Below are 19543 nucleotides of genomic sequence, written 5' to 3'. Positions count from 1 at the left end.
GAAGCTGTACTGGACTTGAGGTAATGGTTTTGCGATGGTGAAATCATGTCATTTTCCCGGCAGTAGAGCACATGTGGCAGTTTTTTTACAGGTTATAAAAGGAAGACCCCACCCGGTGAGGAGGGGTAATTCGTGGCTGGAATTGCCAAATTGACTTCATGCCACTGCGTTAAGTGATGACGCAGTTTAGTTGAAGGATGAAGTTTTTATTTAATGCCTAAAGTTTAAAAGGTCATTGCCAGCAGGTTCTTTACGATTCTGCTAGTTCGAGGAATTAGTGGAGAGTGATGATCTAAGTTCGGGAGTTAAAGATCGAGGAGAATCGCTTTCTACGGTGAAACGGGTTCGACCTTTGTTTGATCCTTATTCGGAAGTATTTCGTTGACTATCTTCGTGTTAATCCCTGGGTTTACCAGAAAGGATTTGAGGATAGTGAGGGAGAAAAGGTCAGTTCCTTTAAGCCGTTCCATTTCGTATTCTTCGTGGGAAGTTCGACGTCGGGGATCGAAGTCAAGCAACGTGAAAGAGAACTTGAATCGTCTTATAAAGTCTCTCCTTTTTAAATGGACTGTGAGCATATCGAACTTTTGGCAATACCACTTTAAAGAACTGTTTTTGCAATATCGCTTTAAGAACTGTTTGAGCTGCCGCACCGCAGTTGATTTCCGGTTGCGTTCGTGTTTGTTTACTTTTGGGGCGTTTGTTTTCTGTGTTTAATAAACGTGTTATTTGTTATACGAAACACCTTGCCGAACTCATATATTCATTGTTGCCGGAATACGTAACACCAGTTACACCAAGATACCTTTTTCAGCTTCACAATATTTTTTATGTCCTGAGTAGGACATTATTTCTGAGCAGTACAATTCACCATATCCGTTATAAGCATCACAATATTCATGTTGTGATTTACAATCCAGCAGTAAATTATCTTTAATGAGAGAACAGGTTTGCCGACATGTGTCCACTGACGTTACAGTCTCTTCCCTCACTGGAAACACTTTGCAACGATTCGCTTTAACTACTTGCAAGTCTGACTGACGTTCATATTAACTAATTATAGTCTGAGTTCTCATTTGACCGACAGGCACCTCAGCCAGTGACAGCAGGGGATAGAGGTACGTTTGAGCTACGATAGAACTGGGGGAATTCTGCCGCACACTGAGCTTCTCCTTTTCGGCTCCATCGCCAAGGTGGAGTTCAGCGAGGTGCTGAAGTCAGTGGTCGCCGGCGTCGGCTTCGACAAGGACAGGCGTGATTACCCTCCGGCCACTTGGTGAGTCCGTCCCTACAGATGTTTCTGGAGGCTGAGGAAGAGTGTTGAAGCACAGAGTGAGTGAAGAGGTGAGACCATTGGATCTCAACAGCCAGGCAGACACGTGACCCCACCAGTTTGACAGCAGCCGCCGATTTTGCGCAGGGCCCGACAGAAGTTGTCGTTCCGATGCAAAGCGGGTGTTATTGAACAATTTGTGTCATTTGTCACCCTCTATATCATCGTGACGTGGGGCCAAATAGCCTCAATCGCGACTGCTCCAGCACCATCTCTGGCATTTATTCCAGACCCAGACAATGAGTATGAAAAATAAAACTTGCAACACATATCTCCTTTAAACACCTGAGTCGTTTAACATTACTGTCTAACATAAGGCTCTTGTGACAGCAGCGTGGGGAAAAGATGCAATCTTACAATAAATTTCGAGCTACATAAATTATGCAAAAGAGACACATTAGTTTGTATTACCCATTTCACCTTAAATACAGTCCTTCTGGTATCAGACAAATACACGTTACCCACTCTTTCTGTTCCTCTCATATTCCGATAATCTTCTGTCAGGCTTCCCTCGACCCCTGCCGTTCCTGAGAAAATATCCCTAAACTGTCTAAACTCCTCTTATCCAGGCAGCATCCTTGTAAACGTTTTCCACTCACCGTCCAAAGCCTGCATATTTCTCCTATTAGAGAATTGCAACCGGGCAGGGCAGGAACTCAGTGTCTCAAGACTAAAGACAAGCAGGCCCGAAATCATCTTTACCATCCCATCACCCTGTGTAGACACTTTTAGGCAGTTATGAACTGGGATCCTGCATAATCTTTGCGAATTTCCTCCGCAGTACTCCTGCAGAAAATATCCTTTGTGTACAGATCCAATCGGAACCGAATGCAACATTTCAAGAAACAAACCATGCCAGGCACCAACTACTGAGCGGAACAGAGACGACGTTTCGGGTGATGCCCTTCACTGTCAACCTTCACACTCGCCCTTCCAGGCTGACCTGCTGTTCCCTCATCCTGCATCTGTCCCATCTTCCCTGACACATGCATTTGCTTGAATTTATATCTCAGTCACACTGGCACAGGAGCCGAAGGGACTTTTCCTGCTCTCAGGGTTTATGACTAAACCTTTCCGATCTTGTACTGATCAATATAATTGCTTTTAAATTTCTATAAGTAAGGAACCACGATGGAATTAGTGTTTGACCTCTTAATGAGAGGGTCTAGTGGGATATACTGCACGTTATTCAGTGAATGTAGGTTAATGAAGTTACCGTGGACATGAGCAAAATAGTTCCGGTCTCTCCAGCCGCAAAAGCGACGATGAATGGTATTATATTATTTTAGAAGGGTGATACATAATCCTCGATAATATAGATTCACGTCAGGGGTCGGGAGATTACTGAAGAGGACTTTTATGGATTCGATGTGGAGTTACCAAACACGACACATAAGCAGACGTCCGGCTCTTGCAATCTGTGATGTCGTTTTCCAGTCTAGCCCTATTGACCTGTACCAGGATCATAGCCTTTTGTACCCCGCCTATCCATGTACCAATCCTGAATTTTTCAAATGAGCCTCTTTCCACCACTTACTCATTCAACACACACACTGCACTCTGAGTAAAGACGTTCGCTCTCATGATCCCCTTAAAGAATTCACCTTTGACCATTAACCTACGACCTACTGCTCGTATCTCACCCGACCTGAGGTGGAAAAGTCTTAGACTGGGTGAGACTAAACCTGTTGAAACTTTCACTCCAACTCAGGTTCTCAAATTCTGCAGGCATTATTATAAAACTTCTCAGTCAACATTCACGCTTCTTGATGTCTTTCTAATACTCCAGGGTTTTCCACAGGAGTGTCCTTTACTCTTCAACATTCCAATTCGTGTACTCAGTACATTGATTCATGAAGGTCGATGTGCCAAATGCTCTCTTCATGACCCTACTTTGGAATTATAGACCTGTATTCCCAGATCCCTCTGTTCTCCGTGACCACAATCCCCGACTATTCACTGTGTACTACTATGGCTATTCCTGACGATGGGCAACACCTCACACTGGTCTACAATATATTCCAACTGCGGAATCCGCATTCCATTTATCTGACTGCGACACTCATCAGAAAATCTGTGGTGGCTGAGGAAGAATGTTGATCGCGGTGACCGTCGGGAGCTGTAGATTCTATGCAAACCGGATGTTATTCTGAAGCAATTGAACTGGTCGTTTCATGTCGTACTGAACTAATCCCTTCTGCCAACACAAGGGCCACATCCCTCCGTTATCTGCACATTCATGTGGAATCTAATATCTTCCATCGTATACGCCTCCGCCATCACCTCTGGCATTCATTCCAGGCACTTACCACAGTGAGTATCAGGAAGAAAACTTGCAACGCATTCTCAGTCAGGTTTAATATTGCTCTACCCTAAGGTGTTTGTTTTACTGCAGCCGTGCCGTAAAGATAGAAAAATACCCTGAATTTAAACAGAAACACATAAATAGTGCAAAAAGTACCAGTGTAACAGTGTTCCTCTTTCTCCTGAAATGTGGGAGTGTTTCAATGAAGTGGTGTTTCTCCTTTCTGCTGTGCGCGCTCTCTGGAATTAGACATATCCTCCTCAGGGAAAAGTACCGGTGGTTCAGATTGGCTGTGAGTCGCATATTCCGATGAATTTCTGCCAGAGCTCCATCGACCTCAGCCGCTCTAAATAAAATATCACTAAATTGTTTAAACTCTCCTCATCCGGGAAGCATCCGTCCAACAGAACTGCAATACTTCAGAACGACAAAACTGAAGGTTTATAAAAGTACAACATAACCACCAGACACTGTATCTCAGTGCATCGAGTACTAAAAATAAACAGGCCCGAGATCCATTCCATCACTCTGTGCAGCCATTTTCACGGAGTTACGAGTTGGTATCCGCAACAATTCTTGTGAATCTCCTCAGGAGTTCTCCAGCACAAAATATCCCCTCTGCATCCACTCTATCAAAGTGTTCCCCCAATCTCTGGAGCAGTGCTGCCTGAGTCTCCCCACAATGCCTGGGGACTCTCTGATTCTCTGCTTCCCCTCCCAGTCTCTGTCACCCTGGATGCGGAAACGGCGAATCCATGGATCGAGGTGTCTGAGGATCGGAAGAGTGTGAGATGTACCCGGACCCGGAGAGATCTCCCTGACACCGGGAAGAGATTCACAAATCGGGCTTGTATGCTGAGATCGGAGGGATTCACATAGGGGAGACATTACTGGGAGGTGGAGGTGACGGGGAATCGGGGCTGGGGTCTGGGAGTCGCCGCAGAGTCTGTGGAGAGGAAGAGACGGGTCAGTCTGAGTCCGGACACCGGATTCTGGGTCATCGGGCGGTATTATGATGTGTTACATTGGGATTGTGACGTGTTCGGTGCTCCCCCCTCCCCCGAGTCCCGTCTCGCTGCCGGTCCCATCCCCGGGAGGGTGGAAGTTTATCTCAGTTACGAGTCCGGGACAGTTTCATTTTACAACGCGGAAACCAAGTCCCATCTCCACACCTTCACTGGGAATAAATTCACGGGGAAACTTTATCCTTACTTTGCGACTGGGGATGAAAACCAGTGGCTGAGGATCTGCTCCCGTTATGCTCCGGGTCTGTAAATGGGTTGGGTCCTGGGACTGGCGTCAGGAGTAAGATCACTGTAAATGTAAATATGCAGAGAGTGAAATAATCATGAGATGAGAATTATCGATCCATTAATTTTAACTCGTTCACCGCATCCAACAACAGAATAGAATAGGGTCCTGAGCTCCCCCGGGTGCTACAGTCCACACGAACTGAAACAGGTTAAATGGGACAAGTGGGGGTGGTGCTGACTGGAAAAGACAGTGAAGATTGTTCATTAAGTTCATCTGCCATTTCTTTGTCCCCCATTACTACTTCACCAGCATCATTTTCCAGTGGTCTAGTATCAACTCTCATCTCCCTTTCACTCTTCATGTAACTGAAAACTAAACTTTTAGTAACCTGATTTATATTATTGGCTAGTTTGCCCTCATATTTTGTCTTGACCATTCTTATGGCTTTTTTCATTGCCTTTTGTTGGATTTTAAGAGCATCCCAATAACCCAACATCCCACTCACCTTTGCTACCTTATATGCCATTTCCTTAGGCTTAACACAGTCGTTAACTTCACTTGTCAGCGACGGATTCCTACCCCCGCCATTGGAGAACTTCTTCGGTGGGACATGTCTCTCCTGCTGTTCCCACATCCGTCAGCCAACTCTGTTAAGTCGTCATCCCCAGAGTAACGTCCCAATACAATTGGGACGATTCCAGTATTATATTCCTCTGCATGTTCAATACTGTGAATTAATTTAACGTCAGTCCTATAACTTAATAAAGTTTTTATCTGAAAACTATCAACCCCTCAAAGATTGTACTGAAGACTGCATTTGATTTTTTTCACCCATATCTGCTTCACACTGAAATAGTATGTGTTTAAAAGTTTCATAATGACAAAATGTACACAACAGTCATATGAAGCAAGGTTAGCAGAGCTGGGACCTTTTTCTTTGGAGCGTAGAAGAATGAGAGGGGACTTGATAGAGGTCTAGAAGATTATGAGAGGCATAGATAGGGTGGATAGTCAGTACCTGTTCCCCAGGGCACCAATAACAAACACCAGAGGACATAGGTACAAAATTAAGGGATGGAAATTTAGGGGAGACATTAGGGGTAAGTTTTATTTTACACAGAGGGTTGTGAGTGCCTAGAATGACTTGCCAGGGTTGGTGGTGGAGGCTAAAACATTAGGGGTATTTAAGAACCTCTTGGAGAGGCTCATGGCTGAAAGAAAATTAGAGGGTTATGGGGTAGTGTGGGTTTAGTACTTTTTTAAAGGATTATATGGGTCGGCACAACATGAAGGGCTGAAGGGCCTGTTCTGCGCTGTAGTGTTCTATGGTTCTATGGTCCTGTGACACAGAATGGTTTTCTAATTAAATACAAGGCATAATTAAGCACAGTGTTGGCAATTCTAAGTCGTGTCAATATCATTCCTTCCCTTCCTGTTTTAAGCCCTTCTTCCATAAACTCAACTTATTTATGTATTCTGTAAAGGCATCAGTCCTTATGGCAATTTCCCTTCAGATCTTGCCATAAGTCCTGAATTCTTAACCCTACCATCCCCTTAGCTTCTGATTTGCAAAGTGGAATGTCTATATCCACAGTTGAACTTCTAACAGGTTTTGTTGCTAAACAGTCAACTCCATCATTTCCCTCAACAGTGCGATGTGCAGGGCCCATAAGGTGCAGACATATGAACCGAACTTTGTATATGAAATAATGCTTGATGAGTTTCCAACAGTCAATCTGACCTACTGCTAGAATGTCCTGTTTTAAGGCTCATCAAAACCGAAAGAGAATCTGAACAAATTACAAGTTTGCAAGGACCAATTTCCTCCACACACTGTAACCCTAAAATCAAAGCAAAGAATTCTGCTTCATATACCCACAAATGGCTGGTAAGTGATTTCTTTATCATTGCCTGCAACTCAGGCACACACAAAAAATGAGAACAGACACACTAACATTCCCAGTTAAATTACGTTTTAACCCATCTGTAAAAATGCTGACCGTACGATAATAACTTTCATTAATATACTCGTGAACCAACAGACTCTCAGGCAGAACGGAATCCAATTGTGTAACCTAAAATTAACTACAGTCGTTGGAAAAAACAACAAAGTGGGGTTACTGAGAAAGCTACAGTGGGACATATTGTATCATCCAATACACTCATATTCCCAGCGTGATAAGAACCCAGCCACCCAGAACTAAAAGCATTCTTCTTGTGATGTTCCCCACCACCCTTTAGCACAGGATGTTCAATCCAATTTGTTTACGTCAACTTCCACCTCTGTCCCTGGAAGGGCAATTGTCCCATTTCAACCAGTAAAGCCGAATCAGGGGACGACCTGACTTAACCACAACACAATCTTAAAGCACGAAATGTATCACACCCAAACATCATAAAGTTGAAGAGGAAGGTGATCTATAAACCACAAACATAATCAAGAACAGATCCAATTAAACAAACGAGATTGATCATCAAATATTTTCATGTCACACCCAAGAATACTCACAGGGATAACGAAGAGTATTTAATGTTTCTTTACATTTATCAATTATTTTCTGATCCGGTGCTTCAATGTCAGCTTATTATCTGTCCACATGCCTGGAAATCTCACCATTGACACCTTTTAAGGAGTTTGACCATATCATTTCCAATCAAGTGCAGGTCCATTAATCCTGTTTGTAAAGCACATAACTTGTGTTTTTGCTACTGAAAGCTTAAATCCCATCTAGTCGCCGACTGTTCGACCTTACTAATTGCTAAAGCATCCTATATACAGTAAAAGTGAAATTTCTACCTCTAATCCATAAACCTCCATCATCTGCACATAGAGATTTACACAATGAAAAACCTGTCTCAGAGAAAAATATTATTAATTATAATATTGTTATGATCCCAGCCCCCTCATTTGTGAGAATCGCAAGAGCACCCTTTGAGGAGGGGGGGGGTCAGTAGACCCAGGAAGTGAGAGAGAGAGGAACGTGAAAAATTGCACGTCCCACCAGGGATACAGAATAAGATGCCAGCAACTATTGTCTCATGGAGACCACGTGAAAAGCCCTTGGGCAAGGTGGGCTGGTTGAGAGAGAGATTGCATCATCTCAACCTGATTGACACCTGCGACCCCGTGAGGAAGTATAAAGGAGAGTCTCAGGGGGACAGCCCCTTAGACGCACCCAGAAGACACGAGAGAGCGATCCCGCAGTAGCGGGATGCCATTCTGAAGGAAGCCACGTGCGTTAGATTCCGGGATTGGAATTTGTGGCTGGAATCACACAGGAAACCGCTTTTAACTATCATCGGGGAGAGGGAACCAACGCTTCCCCGATTTCACGGAAGATTCATCAAGACTCGGCAAGTTCTTTCTCTTCTCCCCCGCCCAATCTCTCTCTCTCGGTCGCCCCACGCAAAACCCAGCGATTTTCAAAGGGCTGCGGCCTGCAGACCTTCAGAGTGACTTTTATATTTCCAACGGACAATCTATTAACCCCTAGACACCAGCAGAGCTCACTTCTTAATGATGATAATTACTATACCCGCGCTTTAGATTGAATGTTGACAATGTGCACTATCTAAATGTATGTATTAACCCTACTTTTGTGTCCCTTTATGAGTAAAACGTTTGAAAATAGTGACATCAGACTTCAACGGACCTCTCTATCTTTGCTGGTAAGTTCTCCAGTTACGGGATTCATAACTATATAAAATAATAAATACTGCCTGTGGGATCCCAGTCTCTATCTCATAACAACCTGAATATAACTTTCCCACCCATACCTGACACAAAACGTTCAATTAAAACAACTCAAAGTTAGATAATAGCCCCTCCATCCTCATTTCCACAATTTCATAAAAATTCTTTCCTTCCATAAATACCATCAGCCTTTTGAATAGTAAAAATACTGCTGTTACAACATCTATATTTAACTGGCTTTACTAATACCATCTTCCAAATATAAAAATGAATTCAATGTCATACTTGCCCATCCAGACCTTTACAAGACATACAAATAGAAACAATCAGAAAAAAATTGTACAATAGCCCTCTCAATTGCATTTCGAAAAATTAATCAAAAGTCCATGCAATAAATATCATTTGCCTTTTCAATATCAAAAATATTGCTATTACAACATCTTTATTTAACTGTACTTTCCTATTATGATCTTCCAAACCCAAACTGATTCCAATGTTATTTAAGGCAGAGATTGCTAGGTATCTGAGTAGCCAGGGTATCAAAGGTCATGGTGAGAAGGCTAAATGGGAGAATGGATCAGCTCATGATAAAATGGCAGAGCAGACTCGATGGGCCGAATGACTGACTTCTGCTCCTTTTTCTTATGGTCTTATTCTATCGTTCCAAATTCCCCTCTGATAAAACATGAATTTACCTCTTTTATCGAAAATATAATTCAAACATTCGATTACCATACATTCTACAAGTTTACATAAATGAGACTTTAATGATATTGGCCTACAAGGAGGATCAGACGGGGAGATCCAGGTTTTAGAATGGGAACTACTACAACCATTTTCCATGAGAAAAGTGGATGGCCAAACTTCCAAATACAATTCAGAAAGCTAATATTTTTCAAAAGAAAATTACACATATCTGTTGAATCAAGATTTTCGACAAGTTCATGATGCATTTTATTCCCATTCACAACACTATACTCTGCCCCTTTCCTTATAAAACTGACAACACCACCCCTCTACCAACTGACCTGTCAAGGCAAACAACAATATAATCCTGCACAGGAATAAAACTTAAAATTTGCAGGTTTTCTGAACAGATATAACATCGGAAGAATCTGACAAATCAGAAATAAACTGCTGAAAGTGTTGGCCATGTAAAATCAGGCTTCTTGCATTTCACTTCAATATTTCAATCCCATTACATATCTTCACAAGTAGACTGGGATGCAGAAACCCCCACAACTCAGAGCTTCATTTACAGCTTCCCACAAAACACCAGTTACACCAAGATACCTTTCTGCAGCTTTCACAACAATTTTAATTTCCTCAGTAGGATGAGATGCCTGATCAGTACAATTCACCCGATTGTTCATAAACTTCACAAACTTAATTTTATCCAGCAGTAAAGTATCTTTGGTGAGAGAACTGTGATGCCGGCATATATCCACTGACGTCACAGTCTGTTCTCCGAGTGGGATCACTTTATCCAGTTCACCTGCTCTGCTTGCTGTACTTGTCCTTGAACAGGCCCTTCTGCTCACTGTGTTGTTCTGAACCAACTTTATCCAACTTCATGCCTTACTAAACCAATCCCTTCTGCCAACACAAGGAACACATCCCTCCATTCTCCTCACATCCACGTGGGATCCAATAGCCTCTATCACATCTGCCTCCACCACCACCCGATATTCACTCCAGACACCCACCACTCTGGGAATGAAAAACAAAACTTGAACCGCAAATCTTCTTTAAACATTCTGAGTCAAGTTTTTAACATCATTGTCTTTTCTAATTGTTTTTTTTTTTCCAACAGCAGCTATGCAGAGAAAAGACAAAATTACACTAAATCACAAAATACTTCAATAGTGCAAAAAGGACCAATGAGGATGTGTTCCCTCTTTCTCCTGAAGTGCATGCCCACTGGCATTGGACATTTCCTCCTTAGAGAAAAAATCCCGGCTGTCCAATCTGTCTGTGTCTCTCACATTCCTGTAAACGTCTGTCAGACCTCTCTCAGCCTCTGCCACTCCGGAGAAAATTCCCCGAGATTGTCCGGTCTCACTTTATCCAGGCAGCATCCTGTTAAGCCTCTTCCACTCACCATCCAAAACCTCCGCATTATTCCTGTCTTCAAATGCAATTCTCCAGATGTGGATAAACTAGAGATTTATACAACTGCAACATAACTGCCTGACAATGGAACCACTATCTGGGAGTTATGATCTCGGATTCCAAGATCCCCCTGTAGATCAACACAGTCCAATCTCGCCCCATGAATATAACAGCAACGAGATAATGCTGAGGCTTTATAAGACTCTAGTCAGGCCACACTTGGAGTATTGTCAACAGTGTTGGGCCCCACATCTCAGACAGGATGTGTTGTCATTGGAGAGAGTCCAGAGGAAGTTCAGAAAGATGATTTCGGGAATGAAGGGATTAAAATATGAGGAGCACTTGGCAGCTTTGACCCTGTGCTCACTGGAACTCAGAAAAATGCGGGGCATCTCATTGAAACCTACCGAATGTTGAAAGGCCTGGATAAGGTGGATGTGGAGAAGGTATTTCCTGTGGTGGGGCACAGCCACAAAGTTGAAGGGCCACCTTTTCAAACAGAGGTAAGCAGCTTATTTTTTTTATTAGCCAAGGTGTAATGGATCCGTGGAATGCTCTGCCACAGACTGCGGTGGAGGCCGAGTGTGTGGGTATATTCAAGGTGGAAGTTGATCGTTTCCTGATTGGTCAGGGCATCAAAGTATATGGCGGGAGGTCAGATATCTGGAAATGAGTGCGATCTGGGATCAGCCATGATGGAAAGGTGGCTGACTCAATGGGCTGAATGGCCTAATTCTGTTCCGATGCCTTATGGACTTATGAACAGAAGCCCCCTCAATCATGATGAATCTCCTCTGCACTCTTCCAGCACAAAACAACCTTTGTACGGAATGCTAAGCGGAACTGAATGCAACTTTTCAAGAACGTTATCATGTCAGGCAGCATCTGTTGAGGGGAATAGAGTCGATGGCTGGGACAGAACCCGTCACTTACGGTGCTAACACAGGCCTTTCGGCCCAACCTTCTCGTGCTGTCTTCCTGTCCATTTAAACTAATCCCTCTGCCTGTCTTTGACACAGAACACAGAAATCTACAGCACATTACAGGCTCTTCAGCCCACAATGTTGTACCGACCATGTAACCTACTCTAGAGACTGTCTAGGATTTCCCGATCATATAGCCCTCTGTGTTTCTATCCTCCATGACGCTATCTAAGAGTCTATTAAAATATCCTGTTGTATCCACCTCCACCATCGCTGCCGGCAGTGCATTCCACACACCCACCACTCTGTGTGTAAGAAACTTACCCCTGACATTCCCTCAGTACCGACTTCTAAGCAGCTAAAACTACGTCCCCACGTGTTAGGCACTTCAAGCCTTGGAAAATGCCTCTGGCTATCCACATGGTCAAAGCCTCTCATCATCTTATACACCTCTATCAGGTCACCTCTCATCCTCCGTCGCTCCAAGAAGGAAAGGCTAAGTTCACTCAATCTATTCTCATAACGCTGCTCTCCAATCCAAGAGCTACATCCTTGTAAATCTACTCTGCACCCTATAGTATCCACATCCTTCCTGTAGTGAGGCCACCAGAACTGAACACAGGACTCCCAAGTGGGGTCCAACTAAGTCCACAGCCCTGCCGTGTCGGGGTACAATTACTTATGTACAGGTTAGGAGAAATATCGCTTCAACATCACCTCACAGCTCTTGAACTCAATCCCACGGTTGATAAAGGCCATCACACCAGACCCCTTCCTAACAACACTGCCAACCTCCACAGCAGCTTTGAGTGTCGTATGGACATGGACCCCAAGATCTATCTGACCGTCCACAATGCCAAGAGTCTTACCATTAATATTATATTGTGTGTTCAAATTTGATCTGCAGAAATGAACCTCTTCATCTGTGGTGAACTCCATCTGCGCTTCCCAGTTCTGCATCCGAGGCAAGGAAATAGATTGCTGAGCCTCTGGCGAAGATCATTATGTCCTCATTGTCCACGGGAATTGTACCGGAGTATTGGAGGGAGGCGAATGTTGTCCCCTTGTTCAAAAAGGGTAGTAGGGATAGTCCCGATAATTATAGACCATTGAGCCTTACATCTGTGGTGGGAAAGCTGTTGGAAAAGATTCAGAAAGATAGGATTTATTGGCATTTAAAGAATCATGGTCTGATCAGTGACAGTCAGCATGGCTTTCTGAAGGACAGATCGTGTCTCAAAAGCCTGATGGAGTTCTTTTAAGAGGTGACCAGGCATATAGATGAGGGTAGTGCAGTGGATGTGATCTACATGGATTTTAGTAATGCATTTGATTAAGTTACACACGGTAGGCTTATTCATAAAGTCAGAAGGCATGGGAACCAGGGATGTTTGACCAGGTGGATTCAGAATTGGCTTGCCTGCAGAAAGCAGAGAGTTCTGGTGGAGGGAGTACATTCGGATTGGAGGGTTGTGACTAGTGGTATCCCACAAGGGTCAGTTCTGGGAACCCTACATTTTGTGATTTTTATTAACGACCTGGATGTGGGGGTAGAAGAATGGGTTGGCAAGTTTGTAGAAGGCACAAAGATTGGTGGTGTTGTGGATAATGAAGAGGATTGTCAAAGATTGCAGAGAGACATTGATAGGATGCAGGAGTGGGCTGAGAATAGGCAGATGGAGTTCAACCCAGAGAAGTGTGAGGTGGTACACTTTGGAAGGACAAACTCCAAGGCAGAGTACAAAGTAAATGGCAGGACACTTCGCAGTGCAGAGGAGCAGAGGGATCTGGGGCTACATGTACACAGATCCCTGAAAGTTGCCTCACAGGTAGACAGAGTAGTTAAGAAAGCTTATGCGGTGTTAGCTTTCATAACTCGAGGGATAGAGTTTAAGAGTCGCGATGTAATGATGCAGCTCTATAAAACTCTGGTTGGGCCACAGGGAGTACTCTGTCCAGTTCTGGTCACCTCACTATAGGAAGAATGTGGAAGCACTGGAAAGGGTACAGAGGAGATTTACCAGAATGCTGCCTGGTTTAGAGAGTATGGATTATGATCAGAGATTCAGGGAGCTAAGGCTTTACTCTCTGGAGAGAAGGAGTGTGAGAGGAGAAATGATAGAGGTATAGTTGATATTAAGGGGAATAGATAGAGAGGACAGCCAGCGCCACTTCCCCAGGGCACCACTGCTCAATACAAGAGGACATGGCTTTAAGATAAGGGGAGGGAAGTTCAAGGGGGATATTAGAGGAAGATTTTATACTCAGAGAGTGGTTGGTGCGTGGAATGCACTGCTCGAGTCAGTGGTGGAGGCAGATACACGAGTGAAGTTTAAGAGTCTACTAGACAGGTATATGGAGGAATTTAAGCTTAGGGAGGCAGGGTTTGAGGGTCGGCACAACATTGTGGGCCGAAGGGCCTGTACTGTGCTGTATTGTTCTGTGTTCTCTCTATTTCTCGCTGGAATCTCTCTTTTAGTTTAATTGTTTATTGAAGGCACGACACAGTACAGAAAACGTAATGCATTACATTTTCCTCCATTTTGCTTTGATACCTTACCCCGAAACAACACCGTCAACGTCATCAGTGGGGCCTTCTGGGAGTTGTAGTCATTGATCCTCGCTCGCTCCCTGTCAAAGCATGTTTCGTCAGCCACCACAGACGCCACCGAAACAGACCCACCGAGGCGCGAAGGGGAATCACACCCGTCCTTGTGGGCGCCGAGGCCGGCGACACCGACAGAAGCGACTCGCTGATATCCGCCATGGCGACGGAGCGGAAGAGGAGGGGCTGGTCATGTGGCGATTTCCTCCAGCCTATCGTAGCTCAGACGTAACACTGACCCCTGCTGTCATTGGCTGTAGTGCCTGTCGCTCAAATGGGATCTCAGAGAGTGAGTAGTCTATGTGAACGTCAGTCAGCCTTCCTGTCTTTATGAGTTAGGATTTGGATTTATAACGGGACAGGAAGCAAATTGGGAGAAATGTGAGTTTTTATGTGATGGTGCATCAGTCTCCGAGTTACATTATCAATAAAAGGGCAAAGGCCGTGGTGAGGAAGGAGGTGATTTACTGGAGGTTATATGGAGATAATATTGGAAAGGATATCAAACTTGGAATTGTTTGGGATATGATTTAGAAAATGGGGGGATTTGTGGGGATCATAATATTCCTGTGTTGATTATTGAGGGCAAAATGATTGTTACTCAAACAGGGAAGGTTGTGTTACTGGCTGGGTCATTTGATGAGATTCATAATCAGGATAATTTAAGTGAAGAAATTAAACAATATAGGGATAATTTTTTCAGTGAATACCCTGATGTGCTGGAAGTCAGCTGCAGCAATGATAGTATCACTGATGGAGAGATTTCTTTGTATGAATTTAAGAAGTCTATTAATAATGCAGGGCAGGTGTCTCCAGGAAAGAGTGATATTTGAAATTGTAATTGTATATAATTCGCATTTGTAAAATATTAAATATTTGAATTGTGCATCTACTTTCCTCATGGAAAATGGAAATAGTAGTGCCTGAAAACCTGGCAGATCCCCTTCTAGTTAAGGACCTATATCGTGAAAGTCTCATTTATGTAAACTTATGGAATGTATAGTAATCAAGCGCTTGAGTTATATTTTGGAAAGAGTGGTGATAAAGTGTTTTATTAGAGTGGATTTTGGAAGATGATATTCGGAAAGCACAATTAAATAAAGATGTTGTAATAGCAGTATTTCGAGACTGAAAAGGGAAATGATATGGAAGAAAGGACTTTTGATTAAATTAGGAGTATTAGGGGACGTATAATTTTTCTGAGTTTTTTTTTGTATAGACTGTCCAAGTAACGGTCGGCATGTTTGTGTCTATGAGATAGAGAATGGAATCCCACAAGGCAGTATTTGTAGCCCTTCATTATTTAATATTATGATTAATGATATTTTTTCTGAGATGGGAAAATGGGATTCCCTGGGTAAATCACAATATACAGATGACTTAGCTTTATGGATTTGAGGTATTAACTGAAATTTACAATTAATAGTTCAAACAGTGGGCAGATTGATGAGGATTGAAAGTTTTCAGTTGTTAAAACACACTACGTGGTTTACAAACAGCATTAATAGACTTGCACTTGATTTTAACTTATAGGATTAATGTCTCGAGGAAGTGTCAGTGGTAAGATTTCTCAGTATGTGGATGGATAATAAGCTGACGGGGAAGCACCCATCAGTAAAATAATTGATAAATGTAAAGGAGCTTTAAATCCCCTCAGATATCTATGTGGGTATTCTTGGGTGCAACACGAAAATCTTTGTTGACCAATTATATTTGTTTAATTTGATCTGTTCTTGATTATGTCTGTGTGGCTTGTGGATCACCTTCATCTTCAAATTAAAAGTGTTTGTATGTGATACAATTACAGACTTTCAGATTGTGTTCTGGTGCGGTAATGTTGTCTCCTGCTTTGGCTTTACTGATTGCAATGGGACAATTGCCCTCAAAGTAACAGAGGTTCAAGTTGATGTCAACATACTGGATTAATTTGTGGGGGCAAGTAAATGATCGTCCTGTTAAAGGTGCGCTGGAGGACAGTGGGGGACATCACTAGAAGAGTGTTTTTTGTTTTGGGTGGCTGGGTTCTTACCACGCTGCGAATATGGGCGTATTTGATGATACAGTATATCCCACTGTAGCGTTCTCTGTAACCCCACATTGTTTTTTCCAATGACTTCAGTTGATTTTAGTTTTTACACGATCGGATTCGGTTCTGCCTGAGAGTCTGTTGGTCATCAGTATATTAATGAAAGTTATTATCATACAGTAACCATTTTTACAGATGAATCAAAAGATAATTTAATTGGGGATGTTGGTGTGGCTGTTTTTGTGTGCCTGAATTGCAGGTAATGATAAAGAAATGACTTATAGCCATTTATCAGCATAGAAGGCAGAATTCTTTGCCAACAGTTTAGGCTTACAGTGGATGGAAGAAATTGGTCCTTATAATTTGCTCAGAATACATTTTGGTTTTGATGAGTCTTAAACAGGTCATTCTGGCAGTAGGTCAGATTGACTGTTGGAAACTTGTCAAACGCTATTTCATATATAAAGTTTGATTTATATGTCTGCACATTATGGGTCCTGCATATCACACTGTTGAGGGAAATGATGATGTTGACTGTTTAGCTCCAAAAGCTGTTAAATGTTAAGCTGTGGATATGGACCTTCCACTTAGCAAATTAGAAGCTAAAAGGTTGGTAGTGTTAAGAATTAGGGGCTTATGGCAAGACGTAGGATAATGGACGTAAAGACAGACACCTTTCCAGAATACATAAACCTGTTGGGTTTATAGAAGAAGGGCTTAAAACAAGTGAAGGAATGATATTCACATGACAGAAATATCCACACTATGCTTAATTATGCCTTGTAACTAATTGCAAAACTTCATTCTGTGTCGTGTACATTTTGTCATTATGAAACCGTCGAAACACATACTATTTCAATGTGAAGCGTACAAGGCTGAAGAAAAATCAAATGCAGTCTTCAGTACAATCTTTGCGAGGGTAGATAGTTTTCAAATAAAAGCTATTAAATTATGGGACTGACTTTAAATCAATTCACAGTTTGAGCTGGAAAAGGCACGTAATAATTGTGTTAAACATAAGGAAATAACATAAAGGGTAGCAAAGGTGAGTGGGCTGTTGGATTACTGAGATGGTCTTTTTATTTATTTATTATTTTTTTAGAAAATTACAAAGAATAAATGTAATGAAAAATTAGTAAGAAAAAGAAAAATAATATTAATCCTCCCCCTCCCCACCTTAACCCTTATCTAAAGAAAGAAATAAAGAAGAAAAAGGTTGCCTCAATATTGGAGGATACCCACATGCTCCATGGAGTTCAAAATAATTTTAATATTTATTCTTACTTTCCCTAATTACATTATAATTTTATCTTCAAAGGACCTATATATTTAATCCCATCTTTTGTAGGTATGGGAGCCAAATTTTGAAAAATATATCATATTCATTTCTTAGATTATATGTAATTTTTTCAAGTGGAATACTACTATATATTTCATTATTCCAATGATCCATAGATAAATATAACTCAGATTTCCAAGTAATTGCGATAACTTTTTTAGCTACTGCCAATGCATTATTTATAAACTTTTTCTGATACTTATTCAATTTAATTTTCGGTATTGTCCCTTCAATATCTCCTAATAAAAATAATATTGGACTATTTGGGAGTTGAACTCCAGTACTTTGTTCCAATAAAAGTCAGATATATCGAAAATGGTTGAATTTTAAAACAAGTCCAAGTAGAATGTAAAAAAGTACCAATTTCTTGATTACATCGAAAACATTGGTCAGACATATTTGAATTTAATCTATTTATTTTCTGTGGTGTTATACATAATTGAAGTAAAAATTATATTGTATTAATCTAATTTGAACATTTATTGTATTTATCATACTATCAGAACATAATCTTGACCAACTTTTTCCAACAATTTTAACATTCAAATCAGTTTCCCATTTTTGTCTTGATTTATGAATTCCAGATTCAGTCTGTTTTTGAATCTAATTGTACATACAAGGTGTAATTTTTAAAATTTTTCCTTTTTGAATTAATATTTCTATTGCACTAAGTTTTGGCATCAACATTGTTTGACCCAGCTTTTCTCGTAAATTGTCCTTTAATTGAAAATAAGAGAAAAGAGTGTTGTTTGATATTTTATATTTATTTTTTCATTGATCAAACGACATCAATATACCTCCTTCAAAACAATTACGTATATATTTAATCCCCTTTTGGAACCAATTATGTAAAAGTTTATTATCCATTGTAAAAGGAATAAGCCTATTTTGAATTAAAGTTTGTTTTTGCTAATAAAGATTTCTTTATCTTATCGTCCATATTTACCTTATTCCATAAATCAATCAAGTGTCTTAATATAGGAGATTCTTTTTTTTTCCCCGTATCAATTTGGATTCCCATTTATATGTAAAATCTTCGGGTATGTTTTCTCCTATCTTATCTAATTTTATTCTAATCCATGCCGGGTTTTTTTTTCATCAAAAAAAGATGCAATAATTCTAAGTTGATTTGCTTTATCATAATTCTTAAAATTTGGAAGTTGTAACCCTCCTAAATCAAATTTACATCTCAATTTTTCTAATGATATTCTTGACATCTTTCCTTTCTAAAGAAATTTCCTTACATATTTATTTAGTTCTTGAAAAAACTTCTGCGGTAATTGTATTGGTAAAGTTTGGAATAAATATTGCAATCTATGGAATATATTCATTTTTACAGCATTAACTCTACCTATTAATGTTATTGGTAACATCATCCATTTATCAAGATCCTCTTTTATTTTTTTTTAATAATGGCAAATAATTTTGTCTATATAAATTTTTTACATCATTGTCAACTCTGATACCTAAATATTTTATCCCATTTATTGACCATCGAAATTGAGTTACTAATTGACATTGATTATAATTTCCTTTGGTAAGGGGTAAAATTTCACTTTTATCCCAATTTAATTTATACCCTGATACTTTCCCGTATTCTTCCAATTTAAAAGATAATCTTTGCAAAGATTGTAATGGGTTTGTTAAATAAATCAAAACATCATCAGCAAATAAATTAATCGTATATTCTTCTTGATTAACTCTAAAACCGCCAATGTCTGAATCTGTTCTAATTAATTCAGCTAATGGTTCTTTTGCCAATACAAATAAAGCAGGTGATAACGGGCAGCCTTGTCTAGTTGACCTCGTTAAGCAAAATGGTGTTGAAATCTGAGCATTTGTAACTACTTTAGCTTGAGGATTAGTATTTAAGGTTTTAATCCATTGTATAAAAGATTTTCCTAGCTCATATTTTTCGAATTCCTTAAACAAAAAATCCCATTCCAATCTAT

General features: G+C 41.0%; 2 long non-coding RNA genes across 5 annotated transcripts; one reads left to right on the top strand and one right to left on the bottom strand.

The window, feature by feature from the left end:
- Positions 1-893: 893 nt before the first annotated feature.
- Positions 894-14370, bottom strand: LOC132385792 (uncharacterized). 4 transcript variants are annotated; one of them, XR_009509288.1, is made up of 4 exons: positions 14182-14370; positions 12491-12757; positions 4851-4952; positions 894-1307 (listed from the first exon to the last, which is right to left on the bottom strand). It is a non-coding gene; the product is annotated as an uncharacterized LOC132385792 (long non-coding RNA). The 4 variants fall into 4 exon arrangements; XR_009509287.1 differs by lacking the exon at positions 894-1307 and adding an exon at positions 3843-3984; XR_009509286.1 differs by lacking the exon at positions 894-1307 and adding an exon at positions 4320-4584.
- LOC132385794 (uncharacterized) lies at positions 6482-12484 on the top strand. Its single transcript, XR_009509289.1, has 3 exons — positions 6482-6780; positions 7792-8561; positions 10400-12484. It is a non-coding gene; the product is annotated as an uncharacterized LOC132385794 (long non-coding RNA).
- Positions 14371-19543: the final 5173 nt, after the last annotated feature.

Source organism: Hypanus sabinus (genome assembly GCF_030144855.1).
Source record: "Hypanus sabinus isolate sHypSab1 chromosome X2 unlocalized genomic scaffold, sHypSab1.hap1 SUPER_X2_unloc_22, whole genome shotgun sequence".
In the NCBI taxonomy this organism is placed as follows: domain Eukaryota; kingdom Metazoa; phylum Chordata; class Chondrichthyes; order Myliobatiformes; family Dasyatidae; genus Hypanus; species Hypanus sabinus.
Note: the sequence above shows the minus strand (reverse complement) of the source record. Positions and strands in the feature narration are given on the sequence as shown.